The 18,247-nt window shown below is 43.2% G+C and overlaps 1 long non-coding RNA gene across 1 annotated transcript; it reads left to right on the top strand.

Moving 5' to 3' along the window:
* Positions 1-4,988: 4,988 nt before the first annotated feature.
* LOC109302404 lies at positions 4,989-16,800 on the top strand. The gene is made up of 2 exons (XR_002098745.1): positions 4,989-5,130; positions 16,380-16,800. It is a non-coding gene; the product is annotated as an uncharacterized LOC109302404 (long non-coding RNA).
* Positions 16,801-18,247: the final 1,447 nt, after the last annotated feature.

Below are 18,247 nucleotides of genomic sequence, written 5' to 3'. Positions count from 1 at the left end.
AAGACTTCCTGGGAGCAAAAAAAAAAAAAAAACCTGGAGAAAAAAAAGCAGTGCAAAGCATGCCAAAGTGCCATGTGCCAGGACAAATTTGGAGATGGGGGAGCAGACAGTCCAGGGCTGCCTGCTCCCCTATTTCAAGGCACACTGTGCCCCAGTCAGCCAGGGGGCGGCTGGCTGGTGTGCAGGGTGCCTCAGTCCAGAAGACTTTGCAGCATGCAGAGATAGGGAATGAAGCAGCCCTGGGCTACCTGCTCCCCTTTCTCCATGTGCCACTCCCCAGCTGGCTGGGGCACAGGGTGCCTCACATCAGGGGTTGCCTGCTAGCTAGCCCCATGCTAAGGCACCCTGTGCCCCAGCCAACTCCCCCACCGCACGTGGAGCAGCAGGGTGTGCACTGCAGCACAAAGTAGTAGCATAAATTTGTGCCACTACTATTTGCGCAGCTGCAAATGCATGTCCCTACTCATGTAGATGCAGCCTGTGAGGGCTAATTTCACCTATTTCTCAGCTGAACTCTGTGCTGGTGCAGCTGCACAGCCTCTAGCATCTGGTTTGCTTGCTCTTAGCTAGTTTGGGTATGTCAATTATCTGCAGTACAGGCATGAATGTACTCTCCCACCCCCTACCTGCCATGATTACCCATGCTATTACAACAAATCTACCAAGCCAATGAAGCACAATGACAGATACCTAGATGTTTAGTTCAATTAAGTTTTTGTAAGGATCTACTTTAAGTAACACCCTACTCCTCAGTCAGTCCTATACATTTCAATGGGAGCATACACATGACTGAACATAGAGCAATATGAATACAGGTTTCCCTTGCTTTATGCTGTACATGCATTCCTGGAAAATGGCATATAACTCAAATTCACATAAAGGGAACCCACTTAACAATGTAACAAATAGGGATATGTTCCAAGACCTCAAGTGTACTGACCTCCAGTTCCATTTTCACCAATTTTACAAGACAATTTTGGTAATCATCAACAGCAGACAGTATACACAAGCACAGGGTGGTGGTGAATGCTATCATAATGGGGATGGCAACTACGGAAACATGTGTCACAGACAACGAGTGAGGAGCACAGATCCACACAGGGGACTATATTTTAGTGCACATCACTACCACAATGCACCGCACAAAGCAGCTGACTGCTGGCTTCCACCACACTGATCACATAAGAGTGAATTGACCTCGCATATAACAAATTTTGCTATAAAAAAGGGTCATCACATGAGAGCGAATTCGCACATACAGAACCCGCATAAAGAGAGGGAAACCTGTAGAGGTTGCACAGTCCAACTCCAGCGTTTTTCAGAGGCACTCATTAACAATGATGATTTCTGGTAAATAAGGGAAAGAAGAAAACACTGAAACAAGAGTGATCTGGATTTCCTGGTAAGCAGAGCATCAACAAAGCATATGCATTTCAGTACAATCAAACATAAAGTTGCACATCTGGAAATAATGCACACAGGCATATCCAAAGGATGGGAGACTGTCCAGGGGAGCAGTGACTCTAGAAAAGAGTTTTGGGGGGTCACATTGCATAATCAGGTGAACATGAGCTCCTAGTATGATGCTGTGGTCATAATGGCCAATGTGCCCTGCAGATAGATCCAGCAGGAGACTCTTGAGCCAAGGTTATCCAATTACCTCATAATGACCATGGGTGCAACTCCTGTTGAAATACTCTTTTCAGTTCTTGGGTCCACAATTCCAGGACATGGGAAAGTTGGAGAGTGTTTAGAAAAGAGTCCTGAGAATGATGAATAGTTTTAAAAACAAGCCTCCAGGAGCTCAGTCTGCTCAGTTTAACAAAAAAGAAAATCAAGAGGGCTGCTTGATCAAGGGAAGATAGCATAATAGAAAACTTTTCAGTATAGCTGACGACAGTATAACAAAACTGAGTTGGAAGTTGCAGGCTAGACAAATTTAAACTAACACTTGTTTAAGTTTAATCATCTTTGCCTAGATCTTGGTAGGTGTATTATTTAAAAGCAATTCAGCATGGCTAAAGTGTTTAACCTATTGGCCAAAATGGGGGTGCATTGGCAGGGCCATGTGGGGAATGTCTCACTATAGCTGCAGTGCAACCAGAAGCCCAGGACTGTCTAATCATAGAATTATAGAAAAGGAGGGTTGGGAGGGACCTCAGGAGGTCATCTAGTCCAACCCCCTGCTCAAAGCAGGACCAGCCCCAGTTATATTGTCCCAGCCATGGCTTTGTTAGCCAGATCTTAAAAACCTCCAAGGATGGAGAGTCCACCACCTCTCTGGTGATCCTGTTCCAGTGCTTTATTACCCTCCTAGTGAGAAAGTTTTTCCTAATATCGGACCTAAACTTACCTTGCTGCAAACTTGAGACCATTGCTCCTTGTTCTGTCATCTGCCACCACTGAGAACAGTCTAGCTCCATCCTTTTTGTAACCAGCCTTCACATAGTTGAAAGCTACTGTTAAATCCCACCTCAGTCTTCTGTTCTCCAGGCTAATAAGGCCAGTTCCCTCAGACTCTTTTCAGAAGATGTAAGTCAAGACTTAGACCCTGGGTTAGATGATTCATGGAGCCAGACCTCTGCTCATTGTAGCTGAAGCAAGGGATGTGAATTACTGTGTGTGGGCCAGTTAGCCTTTGGATTAATTTAGGGAGTACAGAAAAGGGGCCATAGAATAAGACAGAATACAGATCTCAGTGCAGTGACATAAGGTAGCACCGACTGTGTTTAGTTTGGGAACTAGAGAGCCAGAGCCTGCTCAGAGGTCCCACCTGTGCCCAGAAGCTTGAATAAAGCTTTCTCTCTTAATTCACTACAAGACAGATAGCCCTTCTCTACCACACCTTCGCTGCCTCTCCTCACTTTATACTGCGGCAATAGGGTATTCTGTCTACTTCCAAGACCATAAGCCCTACCCACCTGAATCAGACATGTTGACCCCACAGATGAGATGGTGAGGACACCAAATGAGACTGAGCTGTCTGCTATCAAGATGTCCCACTGATATCCAGTTGTAGTGCTACTACTATTTGGTTTCAGTCAGTCGGATACAACCCTCATCATCATGTGCTTTAAACTAGAAAATGTTAAGAGAAAAAGAATAAAAAGTGGCTTGTGCTTTTGCTTAGAAACTGTTTTCCATCACTACCCATTAAGATGAAATGTCAGAGAGCAGAGTATGAAGAAAATCACGTGATTGGTCTTGTGCTGTCTCCTGGAGGCCGTGACTTCATTGTGCTAAACACTGTACAAACATAACCCATAGGTGGACCCTGCCTGAAAGAGCCCCTCTCCCCCTCCTTCCTGATACACACACACTCTCCCTCTCTTCCAATCTTTTAATCTTAACACAGATTTAGCCATGGTGTGAACCTCTTATAGATATATGGGCTGGGTCCACATGACCAGGGGCATGCCCACAAATAGTAGCCACACAAATTTGTGCTGCTACTTTGTGCTGCAGTGCACTGCCCTTCCTGTGTGCTTTGCAGTGGTAAATATTGTCCCACTGCTCCACATGCTGCAGGGGGTGGGGGCTGGGTGGTGCAAAGGGCGCCTCAGCAGGAGCTAGCCATCCCCTGTGTTGAGGCGCCCTGTGTCTCAGCCAGCCAAGGAGTGGCATGTGGAGATGGGGGAGCAAGCAGCCCTGGGTCTGCTGCTCCCCCATCTTCATGTTCTGCGGACCCCACGCGCTGAGGCACCCTGCACCCCAGGTAGCTACTCCCCGCCTGGCTAGGGCACAGTGTGACTTGAGATGGGGGAGCAGGCAGCCTTGGGCTGGGTGTTCCCCTGTCTCTCTCTACGCCTCAGTATGGGGGCTTCACTATGGAGCCTCTGCACTGAGGCATGTGTAGCCTCCATGCTGGGGTGCAGTGTGCCTTGAGACAAGGGAGCAGGCAGCTTGCTCCCCTATCTTGAGACACACTGTGCCCCAGCCAGGCAGTGAGCAGTGGCTGTGGTGCAGGTGCTTCAGTGCAGGGGCTCCATGTGCCGCATACCAGTGGAGACCCCGTGCTGAGGCATGTGGAGACAGGGAAGTAGGCAGCCCAGAGCATCCCGCTTCCCTGCCTTGAGGCACCCTGTGCCCCAACCAGCCAGAGCTGCCTGTTCTCCTATCTCTGCATTTGTTCCGGTGCTCGCCACTTTGGGGTGGGTTGCACTGCTTTTTTTCCATGATTTTTTTTGCTACCGGAAATCCTGGTAGCAAATTTTGCCCTGGCCTGCAAATTGGCAGTGCTGCGCACTGATTAACGTGCAACTTGTACAGTTTGTGACACTGCAAAGAGGTTTACAGCATCACATACCACATGTCTGCATGTCTGGGCTGCATCCAGATGTGCAGGCACATGTGGTTTGTGTGCCAAATATCTCTTTGTGGCACCAAAAACTGCACGCCTGGAATGTTAAAATATGCCCCGCACTGCAGATTTAAAGTGCAGGGGCAAATTTTGCTACTGGGAAATCCTGGTACCAAAAAACCACAGTGAGAAAAAGAGTAGTGTGGCACATGAAATAGAAGCATGAGCCAGCAGACATAGAGGCTTGGTACTTCAGGGAGATGCTCTGGGTGCTGGCCAGAGTGTCTCCGCTCCTTCAGTTACCCCCTGGCTCCTCCAGCATGCTGGGAGTCAGCAGGAGTGGCAAAAGGGCAGTTTGCTTCAAGTGGGGCAATTTGCAACCACAGCAAAGTGAACGTGCAGGGGCATGTACTATGGCAAAAAGTAGTGGCACAAATTTGTTTAGCTACTATTTTTGCTGCTGCAAATGCACACCACTGCATGTAGGGATGCGCCCTAAAGGGCAACCTCAAGAGTCGATTATTTTATCCCCTTCTGTGTGGAAGGAGAGGTCCGCAGCCTCTGGTGAAAGTTAACATATCACCTGTAAAAAGAAATGGGTGAACAGATTTTCTACAGAACCCCACCCCCCTCCAGACTTCACCAGGTGTTGGGACTCATCAAGTCATAAGTTTAAAGAGGCCTTAACCTGCCCTCTGCTGGGTGAAAGTGATTGGAGAAGGGGGGAGAGTAAAGCACAGCTTGTTAGCCTTCTACCTGCTTTCACCTGCTATTTATCGGAACTGCGGTGAGCAGAACTTGGACTGAGACACCCCTCAAAAGCTAACCTTGTGAGTTTCATTCCCAAGAAAAACTGGTTTCTGTATGCTTGTAAAATGAATAAGTCCATGCTGCCTTTTTTGGTGTGTGGCAGTGACTTACTTTTTTTCAACCCTTTTTTAAAAGCAAGACTCAGGTTTTTCTGCTCAGCCAACTAACTCTGTAGAGGTTGATTTTTAAAACTCTGGTTTTAGTGCATGGTCTGTTCTCAGTTGAGGAACCTTTCACCAGCCTAAGGTTAGAAAAATAAACACTTAAGCCAGGGCTGTCCTTCCAGGAAGCTGGGAGCCACATGCTTCACCCTGGACCAGGTGAGACATGGACTGCAGACTGCACACCCCCCCAGGCTTTCATCCACTGTTTGGGCAGCCTAGCATGCACAGCCTCCTATCCCCCACCACCACACATACAATATGGACATCCTAACACCCCTAACAGCAGAGGAAGTCCAGTTCCTACATGCTGCACACAGAGCAGCCCCCTCTCCTCCCAGCCACATGCATTGCCCACCTGCATTGTGAGTAGCCTTTGTTGCATGCAGCATGAGATGTCCCTGGCCTCCTGCCACTCACTTAGCTGAGGCATGGCAACCTCCTCCTGCTGTGTTGCCCTGCCCCGAGGAGTGAGGGCAAGAAGTAGAAGCCAGAGGAGGGAGGGGGACCCTGAGGAACCTGGCTCCAGTCCAGGAGAAAAGGCGAAGGGGGCGATGGCAGTCAGATGGGAGCCTGCAGGTTGTATTCTAACCATTTGGGGGCTGTGTGTGGCCCATGAGCTGCTAGTTCGAGAGCCCTGGGCTAAATCACGCTGTGTGTCTGCATGTAGGATGGGCCTGTACAGCTTGGACCACTCCTTATCAATCAGATACAAAAAACCTCTGGGAAGATGCTTAATGTTGTCAGAGTCACGTGACTTCAGCAGCACTTGGGAAGGTTCATAACATCAGAGGATCATGTCCTTACCTCGATGGGGATAAATAGGGTCCATGGGTATAATTACAGGGCTGGATTGTGACTCAGACCACATGGCTGTGCAAGGGAATGAAGGGGAAGAATCACCCTTCACTTTACACTGTCACCAAGTCTGGGCAGGTGGGAGGAAGCAGGACACTTACTTGCTTCCTCTCCCCCCACAGCAGATGGGCAAGGGGCAGGTGGGTGAGCTGGGAATAGGTGAAGCCTTGGCTTCATCTTCCTCCTTCCTTGCCAGAGGAGCAGAGCAAGCCTAGTTCAGGGAATAGTTGGGGGTGGGTGTCAGTCAGCAGAGAATTTCTGCCCTACAGAGGGAGGAGGAAGCAGGTGAGGGAACATGTCTCTGCGTCACAGTGTCTCCTGTGGGGCGACTCATGGAGGGTGCAGGACTGTGCCGGTAGTTACAACCCCACACACAATGAGTTCTTTGCAGGGCATTTAAGCAGCATTCATTTTTATTGATATTATGACCACTTTATAAAAATCATTAACCTAATAGGCAGAAGCGTTCTTTTTCCCCCTGGGTCATAGGGAACATACCCTGCATGCCATGATAGACATCTCCTCTCCAGAAGCCAGGCATATTTTCCCTTTCTGGGATTTGGATTCTTACAATTGTAATTCTTTTTTTGTCTCCTCTTATCCCAGTTCCTTTCCTTATTGCGACTAGCAGTGCGATAGCACATAGGGTCCCTCTCAGGGACTGGGACTCCTTGTGCCAAGGGCTGTACACACACAAACTTTGTGTTGTGTACAAACACCTTTTTTCATCTTGCATTTCATTCCCTGAACCTTTTGGTCAGCTTTTTCTGGCCATTTTTTCGCTGGCAACAAGCCTCTGGTCCTTTCCTCCTCCATTTCCCTCCTTTCCCTTGTTTCTCACTCATCCTTACCCATTTTAACTGATTTTTATTAAAACCTCCAGCCCAAAGAGGCTGCTGCTGCCCCAAGCCTGATGGTCTTTAGCTCTGCAGAATCAGTCCTTCTGAAGGTAGAGCAGCCCTCTAAGTGACTGACAGAAGGCGCTGATTCTGGCTGCACTGATTCAGTAGCGTGTGTGGGATACAGCAGCAACCATATTAAGAGGATTTAGAAAAAAGATAAGACACAGCACTGTGCTTCACTTGGTAATCACACAGCATACAATTCAGAGCTGTACTGGGAATTTCAGGCCAGTTGACAGGTACACAGCTCTGATTCAATTGTCCTTATAGCCCCTTATTAGCTAAAATAAGGGGCAACTGGAATTACAGATGATTTCTGGGTAGATGCTTAGCTCTGATTTTGAATGATCTCTCAGCAATAATCCAGACCTAATCCTCAATATAAAGAGGATGTTTTAAAGACAGCTCCATTTTGAGCAGGCCTCAATAATGCATGGATGTCCTGATTCACAAAATAGAGGAGAAGGGCAAAAAAAGCCATATTGGCTCTGCAGTGTCTTTTCAGGGATGAATAAAATTAGAGAAAGTACCTGATCACATGCGTGTAGTTTCTTACGAGAAGATTAGCTACTTGGTAATTATTTCTTGAGGAGAATAATTTTACACTACGCTGACCATATATGAAAGTTTCCAACAGGTTTGATGTATCTAGAAATTAAACAAATCAAAACAAAAAAAAATTCTTATTATGAATCAGGTCGTGTGATATTTAGTTAAAAAAACAAACAATATTTTTTTCCCTGGAAGAAAAAGGTGCAAACTGGAGAGCAATGGGAGGGAGTTTAGAAGCAAGGAAGTAAGCAAGCTAAGAGCTATTGCCTTCACAAGTGTGTGTGTGTGTGTGTGTGTATGTGTGTGTGTGTGTGTGTGTGTGTGTGTGTATATATATATGTATATATGTGTGTGTGTATCTCTCTCTGTGAAGGCACTAGCTCTTAGCTTGCTTACTTCCTTGCTTCTTCTTGCTTATTTCCTTGCTTTATATATATTATCATAGGCAACTGGTAGGGAGGGCATGGGGTGAGGTGTGGGGGATGTGCCCCCCCTTGATAGGCGTCCCCACCACTGGTGGTGTTTGCAGGTGCTCACCATGTCCACCCCCACCGCCACCGCGTGCCCCACCAGACTCAGGAGGCACCAGTCACCCATGATGGTTATCTATCTATCTATCTACCTATCTATCTATCTATCTTAATTTTTATCATCCTTTGGGGTACTCAGATGGCCCTCACAGTGCAGCTCTAAGTGCATCCCTATCTATAATGTATGTATCTTCACAGCACTATTGTGAGAGAAGAAAGTACTATTTTCCCTCCAAGCTCAAATGGGAAACTGAGGCACAGAAATACTGAGGGTTTATAGAGTACAAGTCTATAGGGTACAGGCCAGTGGTATGCACAGAGAATGCCCTGCCATGTCTGAGCTCCAGAATTGGCAGGGGTATAAGCTGTGTCAGCACAGCACGGCACTGTACAAGTATATTAGCTCTGCTGAGGATCGTGGCATATTAGCTCAGTTCAGCACAGTGCTAATGCAGATATATTGCTTCCATTTCAAGAGCTAGCATAGGTGTCAATGTAGCCACTGGCTCTGTACCATATATACCTGGCTCAGATTATCACTGCACAACACTGACTTGAGTCACAGGGTTACAAAGGAAGGCTGTGCTGAAACAGAAAAGTGAACCCAAGACTCTTGAATTCCACCTTTACTACAGTCCCACTTTTCCTCAGAGTTCAGCACTTTGAGAGCCAACATATTAACACCTTGCACTTCCCAACCCAAAATTCTCATTTCTTTACAGAAATGAGTCAATTAAACCTCCCAATTGCTGTGTGAGACAGGTAAGTATCACAATTACCATGTTACAGACTGAATAACATGCATACTGCATCTAATTTTGGTCTCATTTCCAGGAGTGGTTATCTCAAAGTAACTTCATTGAATTACTTCTAATTTGTACCTGATAAGTGAGACCAGAGATGTTCAGGGACACTAAGGCCAATTGTGCTCAAAAGAGTCCAGCTGAATTCTGGGTGTCTCATTTTGGTATGAGACCTACAGCTGGATTTTCAGAGGGGCTGATCACTCCTAGCATCCACTTTGTCTAATGAGCACTCAGGTTTCACAACTGATCTCCTTCTACTAGTGCTTTAAATATGGGGACGTCATAACCAGAGAGAACACATGAGAGTTCAATCCTGCAAAAAATCCTTGTGGTAGTAATCTTTATATAAGGCTACTAAGGTCTTACTCTTCTGAATAAGGAAACTCAGGGGAGTGAGGGCTACATCACCTTGCCCTTCAATATAACTGTATGAAAATATGTTTATAGGTCTGATCCTTTCTTTTTAACTTAAAAAAGAAAAGGGCCGGGCCCTATCTTTTTGGACACTTCCTGCTATCTCACAGCTACATCTTGTTTAACTGCTCTGAAACATACAGGGATAGGGATTTTTTTTAGCTATGCAGTGGAAAAATGTGTGAAGTGTAATGTTATCTGTGGATCATAATCAAGTTTTTCCAAACTAACCGGCAGAGATGGACCTGCTGCCAGGTGCCACTAAGGAAAATGTAGTCTTCTTTCCCAGCAAATTCTGAGACATCAAATAGAATTTCCATAGTTCGTTTACTCATTTGTTCCTTAAAAGAGGCAAAGGGATCTGCGAATCAAAAGGAATTCCATCTCAAAATTGCTTTGGCAACCAGTGGTTTGTAATTTAAGATTAAATGTTTGAATTTCATGCAGTCTTACTTAAAATTCACTACCCCACGTGCCATCACCACATGGTTGCTTTTTTAAAAATTTGAACAATCTTTAACATCAAGTACAAGTCAGTTAAAAATGCCCAATCAGCTAGGAGGTCACAAAATGTACTTAATAAAGATGTCTTCACAGCAACTAGATTTTCTTCTCATAGCCTCAGGAACCTACAGGGAATTTCAGCTTCTATGCAATGCCAGTGCCTAAGCTCATCCTTCTATCAAGCTGCACAACTGACGGCAGCCAAAGTGCCTCCTTTTCTCAGTCACCTGAAGCCAGTGCTGATTCATCTGCTCAAACCAACATTGCTTCTCTCTTCTCTGAAACTACCTATTGCAGAATCAGAGTAGTTTGAAAGCTGTCATCTCTCCCCCTCCTTTACGAAATGTCTCATATGGAATGTGGTAAAATCAGATTTCACAATTCTGGCTCAACAGGAATATGGAAATTAACTGAGCTAAGCAGTAAATGACCTTTTACAAACATCTGGAGTATATTAGAGGTTTCTCATCCACCTGAGGTGTAACGCAACCACTTTTTCGTAATATCATTATACTAGAACTTTGAGCAATCATCTCTTTCTTAGTGTCACACAACCACAGATACCATCAGCAGGGGCGCTCGAGCTGGAACCCTCTCTACTGTTAGACTAGAAAGGGGGTAGTTGCCAGTGTGGATGTCTGGGAAGGCTCCAAGGAACTCAAACTTGTAGTCCTCACTTTATCTGAAATAGCCCAAATTTGGTGACTTCTTGTGCATGCTGCAAACAACATCTGCTTGTCAGGACTTTTGGAAACTGCTGAGAGTATGCTTCCACTAAAGTAACGGAATTCCTGTTGAAACAAAAATGTGGCTGCAGCTGGAATTTTAGCAGTATTAATCACCGAGAACATAATCCAGAGAGGTGTTTAGGTGCCTAATTCCCATGGGCTTCAAAGTGGGTTCTTTTTAGAGGCTTCCTACGCCTATTCAGTGATTTCATTGTGAAGTTGCCCCCTTCATCTGTGAAGTTGCCCCCCTTCTCTGTTGCTGCCTCAGCTGTTATTGTTGTTATTATTATTCAGTGAGCCAGGTGTAGCACTGCAGAAGAAAGAGGCCTTGCTTCAAAGAGCTTACCAGCTCAATAGAAAAGACAGACATAGGGCATAAGAAAGAAAATATTAGTTCCGTTTTAGAGATGAAGTGCACACCAGGGAAATCACTTGTGCCATGCCATACAAGAAGCCCATGGCAGAGCTAGGGACAGAACCCAGTTGTGAAGCCACAGCTCAGTTGTCTAACCTCAAAGCCAGCTCTTCTCATTACACCTCCTGAAGTCAGTGTCAGTTCCACTCCCTGGTGTCCCTAGGCTCCTTCACAAGTGGAATCAAACCAAGTGGGCCCTGGTCCATGTGTTGGTCTCCTAGACAATACAGGACAATCGTAAGACACTAGTGAAAATTATAAATCACATACGTTGGTACTGTAGCATCATTCATAGGGACAATATGAGAAGCCCTTCTTACTGGACACTGAAATCCAGTAAGAATCTTTCCTCCCATTTAAATCAATTACTCCAAGAACCACTGATGGAAAATTCAAGGATGGAGAATCATATCTTGATATCTTCATCCTAATGTGATTTACTTTAAAGTTAGAATGCAAGCCTATACATACTCCCCTCCAAGTAATTTCTATGACAGTATCTATTAACCATAAAAACACCATTTGCTAGGAAGTATCAGCCTTCTTATATGCTCTGCAGTCATTGCTACCAGATGCACACTTACTGTACTGAATAAATAATAGTAATTTATAATTAGCAATGGATACAGGACATGGTCTGTCTGTCTCAGAGTGAATTTCTCAAACTGAGACACATATGCGTATAGGTATGAGATCTATTGTGATTATTTGTCTCCTGAAGTTGGAATTCACTAACACTTCACAGAAAGAAGCAGAGCTGTTATCAGGCTAATGGGTTCATTGTATGCCTTATTAGAGACTACAGTAAGTCTAAAAAGAGATAAAATATCAGTTTTCTTTTGCTTTGATCCCATAGAAAATACTTTGTGTCTATTCTGTGGTTTATAATGGATTTTGAAGTACATTGATGGTACCGTGGCATTTCCTGCCATTACAGAGTCACAGAAAACCTTGCACTTTGTGTATATTCCCACCTCTGCAAAGAAATTACATGTTCACCTCCTTCAAACAGATCACTGTTGATGACTAGAGATTCCTGTGGGACAAGGTGGCAGCATTCAGATATGGAACGTGTTTAGTTTGAGGGTGCAGGTCTGAGGCTGAATCAATGGTAGCTTTTCAATTTTCATTCAGCTGCAGCACAAACTTCACATGGTAAAAACAGACATAGCAGTTGAGTTGGTTCTGACTGATCCAAGTCAAGACCTGGAAGCAACATAGCTTTTAGATTCAAAACAGATGTTGGATTTCTCCCAGGACAAAGCCTTTAATTCTGAGATCCTACAGACATAGAAACTCACTCCCCCATTTTAAGTACCTGTGAAGTGCTGAGATAGCACTGTCCACTTCCCCTCCAGGACTAATTTGTGTTAATTTTCATTCAAGCTGCATTTGTAACTGTCCCATGACTATTTTGATGTGAGTTAAGGTCCTGGACAATCAGACCCAGGATAAACTTGATGTCTATTTTGGGTATTTCACTGGTATTTAAAGTGGGACAATGGGCTTGTACCTCTTTAGGATCCTAGAATAAAATACTTTGTCTTAGGAGAAATTTGACCTATGTTTTGACCTACAAGCTGCTCTCAAGAGACTTCTTGGTAGGATACTCTACTTGACCACTGGAAATGGTGTCAAGCCACCTGTTCCTATGAAATATTCACCATTTAGGCCACATCAGAAACAGAACTGGAAAGAAGCATGCACCCAGAACTGCAGGGCTCTGTTGGATTTATGGATCTGCTGCTATAGTTTGATAGGGTTCAGAGGTTTGGGCTGTACCACCTCTTTATTTCTGCATGTATATGTCTACTGGATTCACAAAGCTACAGATGACAGTAGAACATGGTCATCTGTCTTTTACTTTCCTGTGACACTTGGTCATACTTGCTCTCAATTACAGCACTGTAACTCTGTTAAAGTTAACAGAGTGACTGTGGACTTTCAGAAATTGGAGTGAACAAAGTCAGAAATTGGTGAAGAAATTATAAAGACCAGTTCTACAGAGCAGTCTGGATCATTTGGTAGACTGGGCTGATCTAAACACTGCATGCTAACAAGGCTAAATAAAGAACAAAAATATATGTTCTACTTATAGGGTGGTGGGAGAAGAGTATATTTTAGAAAGCAGTGACTCTGAATTGGACTAAGGGTTTCTGATGGATAACCAACTGCACATGAGCTTGGAATGGGACGTAGTAGCTAGGGCCACAGATGTAACTCTTGGATGTATACTGAGGTGATTAGCAGGTGGGCATAAGAAGGCATTATTCTTACCATTGCACGTGGCATTAGTGATTCAAGGACTGGAACACTGCATCCACTTCAAACAGGATGCAACTCTACTGACTTTGATAGAGCTATAGCAGTGTAACAGAGCAGAATATGGCCCCACGTTCATACTTTAACAGGGATGTTGTCAAACTGGAGAAGGCTCAGAAAGAGGTTAGAAGTATGACTGGAGACTGAAAAACCTGTCTTACAATGAGAAACTGAAGAAGTAAATTTTAGTCACAGAAGCTTAAGGTATGATGTAATTACAGTCTAAAAATACTTATAAAGAGAAAGTATTTCTGATAGTACAGAGCTCATTGTCTTTAAACAAAGGGTATTAAAAGATTCAAAAACTGATAGCCATTGTGTGTATGTGCATCTCCCTCCCCCATCCCTTCACACGGGCCTGGGGCATTTCAAGTTCTGACTTTTAAATACTGCCATGTTATTTTAAATGAGTGCATGGGATGAGTTTGTTTATGACTAAGGGATCTGTGATTAACAGGCAGATTTCCAGCTTCCTAGTAACACTTTAATTTTTTGACATGGTAAAATTGGAATGAAGTAATCTCACTAAATCTTAAAGGCCTGCAAAAGTAGATAGCTTACATTAGTGGCAAAAGAGCATCAGTGTCTATATTTGTCTAAAGGTGGAAGAGGTCTTATGTATTGGCAACAGTGTATGGGATGAGGTCACTTTCCTTATGCTGAAGTTTACATATGCTCTCATCTTAGCCAGCACCACAGTATGTTCTAGTGTAGCATAGATGGCTTATGAACAAACACATCATTACTTATTCAGCTGCATGTAATATTGAAATCCATGTAATTTTTGTGATCACCTACCAGGTAAACAGCTTCATAGACATATTCTTGCCCAAAATCTGATATATGGTGCTAGTGAACTCAGACATGCTTCTCATTTGGGAAAATTAAAGATCATTTCCAGCCTGACCAACTGAAAGAAGGAACGAATATGATCTTGGTGCATTTTTATCCTGAGTACATGTGCTAGGACTCTTGAATTTGAATAAAAATTGATGGCCTTCTGTTGACTGCAGATGATGTCCAATTTCAAAATTGGGATCTATACTGTACTCATCAGGGTGCATCAAAGAACAGACTAAGTAGCCTGGTTCCACTTCAGTAAAAGTTTGGGAAATAATTGATCAGTCTGTGGGCACATCCAAACATTCATTATTGCACTGTAATTATGGTGCATTAAGTTAATGCGCTGTAATCGGTGCTACTGCACAGTAGCACTGGTTCATGTCTTTTAGCTAAAGCTAATGCGCAATAGACTAATTCTACTGCACATTAGCTCATTAGCATGTTTTTTGCCACAATGTTCTAATGTGCTGTAGATTAGTCTACTGCGCTTCTAGCATCTTATGCAGACGTGCCCAGTGACTGGCTTGTTACAAGCTTCAGCATTATATTGGACTCCCACGTTCAGGGTGGATTTGCCAGATCACTTTAGCCTGGAGTACAACAGCATTATGTTATGAAAATTAAAATCAAGTTAGCGTCCATGAAATGTGTCCAGCGGACAGAAATGGACAGTGAAGTCTTTTGTTCAAGGAACAGATTTAGCAAAGATACAGAGAACATGAACTTCCATACCATCAACATGACATGACAGTTGAGTTTTGTGGTAACATGCTTTTCTATGAGCATGGAGAGGAGGGATAGCTCACAGTTGGTATAGCAACAAATCAATGATCTCAGTTATTTTTGTGAGTGAAGGTTAGTTTCAGCATGTATTAGACTCCCTATATAAAAAAATTAAATTGTGATTAAGGATATAAATGGATATCAATTGCACTGCATAATTTTGTTCAGAGAATTACCGCATAGTAATAAAAATGAAAACACTTGAAAGCCTGGAAAGCTCAAGGTGATCAGTTTTGTGTGTGCATGTGTGTGTTTTAGACATTTTTGAAATCAGGAATTTCATAACTAGTGTTACAAAAAGCAACCTTAACTTGGACACTATTCCAGTATTCCTTCCCATTGGATTGATGCTAAGAATGGAAAACTGCAGTTCACATGGGAATAGAGATTACAGTTTTAAACATCTGTCTTTGCAAGCTAGATCCTTTTTGAATTTGTGAAAGTAGAATTTTTCAGGTGAGATTTTCTGTGCTTGGGCTCTGCCAAAAAGTGAATATGATCAGGAAGTTAGGAGCCTTGAGAACGTGTATAATGGAAACTGAGTTGTTAATTTGACTACAATGTTTGCTTCCATGTATGTAATGTACTGCCCTTCTTCTGCAAATATAAAGTCCTATTCAGAAGTGGAAGTCCACTGACTTTTTGGATAGGTTTCAGGGTCAGAACCTGTATCTGAACACATGCTTATGTTTGAATAGTACCTAACACGCTGAGCCCACAATCCTCATGAGAGCTTTGGACATTGCCACTATGAAAGCTATAAATAGTAAAATAATGCCATAATTTAAATCATTCCTATAGACAATAATCACATGGGCTGGTAGTGATGCATGATTGACATATCAAGGATTATATTAAATTTCCATAGAAATGTCCATTGTAACCACTTGATTTTGCATGCTAAATATAGTTTCAATTTATAAAATGTCAGCAGTTTCAGGTGAGATTTTCTATCTTTGGCTTTGGCCCCCAAAATAGTCATTTATACAATGATATCTGCATGGCCAAAAGACAAAACAATGATACTATTGGCATTAACAGGTATATCTAAACTGGCTGATAGCACACAACTGATGTTAGATTCATTTATTTATTTATTTTTGAGCCAGAGGTAGGTGAGATAAGACATAAAACTATGTAGTTTATTCCTGCCTTGAAGGCACACCTGAACCAGGAATGAGCTATATTGCTTTGCAGTGCATGGAAAGTACACTTGAACTAATGCTGAAAACCTGACTGATACATACTTCATAGTTAATCTGGTTACTCAGAGTTTATTTCACAGTCAGAAGTTCTTATGGTGGAAGGGAGTCCTGCTGGGTTTTTCTAAGCACATGACTGAATTAATGAATGAATGAATTCAACCTACCAGACCAGATTTAAACTGCTTACTAAAACAAAATCTGCTTTTCTCTCTCTCTTTCTTTTCTTTTATTTATTTATTGAAACAGACAAGAAAGAGGCAAGCTCAGGTGGGTGTGTTGAAGGCAATTAATCTGGAAGAATGACCTTTTGGAATGCCTACTTGAAACAAACCTGAGACTCCTAGAAAGGTCGAGATCTCTGGTAGGACCTGGAGGTACAGTGAGGGCTTGCTTACATGACATGCCTCCTACTGCCTGTTAAGAACTGAGAGTATGGACCTAATTTTGTGCTGAGCATTCACAACTCCAGCATGCATTAGTGGGAACCGAAGGACACATCTCACCTCTTGCAAATCACATCCAGGGTACCTCACCACCAAGTCAACTCTGGCGCATCAGAGGGGAACAAAAAATAATGAATTCCATGAGTCAGAAAAATAATAAATTAACAGCAGCAACCAATTTCCTACTTTTAAATGGAAGGAAATAAACCTGTATTGCTCTGCTGAAGGAATTGCATTGTTTCTAACTTTTTAAATCTAGGTTGCCTTTGATACTTGCTGGTTGTCAGATTTTAATGGGTGCTTGTTAACAGGAACTCTGAAATATTTTGATTTATTTGACCATCAGGCAGATTTCCAGCCTGCTGTTGTGACTGTGGGTTTTGTATTTTAATAAGAGTTCTAACAATGCATGGCAAGGGATATTTAAGGTAGTCCATAGATTTTTACTTATACTGTCCTTGTCTGGTTGAAACCATAGCACTAAGGAGACGTAGGAGCAGATTTATAAAAACGAAGAGAGAGAAAGAAGGAAGAACCATGTAAATGCATGACCCCAAATGTCCTCCGTGAACCTGTTTTAAATCATTGAGATAATTTAATAATATCTTTTGTATCTCCTTTTGTGTCCAAATGTCTGGACTCCTTAACAGCACTGTCTAACATCTGCTGGGAAAGGCTAGGATTTAAACAGTCATCTGTTCTTTCAGAGACTTTGAGCTGTCTCTGATTGAGCATCATGCTCCACCTTAAAGAGCACAGGCAGGGCAACACAAAAAAGCTTATTTGTCAGTCCTCTTCTCACCCCCTCGCTAACCGCTTCTATAACAGAAATGAACATCTTGCTTGGAGCCCTGCTGGAATTCAGACTCATTGCAATGGGTTAACATATTAATACACTAAGCTTTAAGGCAGCAACACAACTCACCAGCCTTCAGAGCGCACATTGATGAGAAAACTAAATATGAGACAAATTTCACTAACCCAAGGTTAAGATCTGTGGTAGTAACACAAAAACATGCTTTGTTCTTTGCTAAAGACAGACAACATCCTTGTAGATTCATTGCAGTCCAATTTTTTTAAAGCCATATTTCTGTGTGAATTTTATAGCTCAACAAAGCAAGAGACTTTGCTCGGTCCACATATAGCCCAAGCAGGTGCTGTATAAGCTTCTCCCATAGAGTTCTACCAATCCACTCCAGTCTTCCTGACCTTTAATGCACCTACTATATGCCAGTCCTCCTTGCCTCTGCTATTCCAGTCCTCAGCATATCCTGACCAGAGACTGGTAGTTACGGAGCATTCTGCAGTGCTTTCATGCAGAGGTCAGATGCTTACTAGTACAGTATTTGCCAGATTCATTTTCTTGCCTTGAGACTCAGTCCAGAATTTGAATCCAGGTATCCAGAGGTGAGAACATAGTAAATTAAAACATTGCAGTGCTTCATGGTTTAACTCTTGCCTGCTTGAACTTTACTCCCTGGGGCAGACAAGGTAGAGTCAGCGAGAGCTTACATTTATATAGCCCTTCATCACACCAGAGAGACCCAAAGCACGTTAGAAACGAAAATCTGATTTGACATGAAGGGTTCAGCTAGCTAGTGAAATGAGCAACTGAAGAAGTTATCTGCTTGGACCCTGAGAAAGTCATGGTAGGGGTTATTTATTGTTCCT

This window comes from Gavialis gangeticus, unplaced genomic scaffold, assembly GCF_001723915.1.
Source record: "Gavialis gangeticus isolate Ggan-Ray unplaced genomic scaffold, GavGan_comp1, whole genome shotgun sequence".
Taxonomy (NCBI): domain Eukaryota; kingdom Metazoa; phylum Chordata; order Crocodylia; family Gavialidae; genus Gavialis; species Gavialis gangeticus.
Note: the sequence above shows the minus strand (reverse complement) of the source record. Positions and strands in the feature narration are given on the sequence as shown.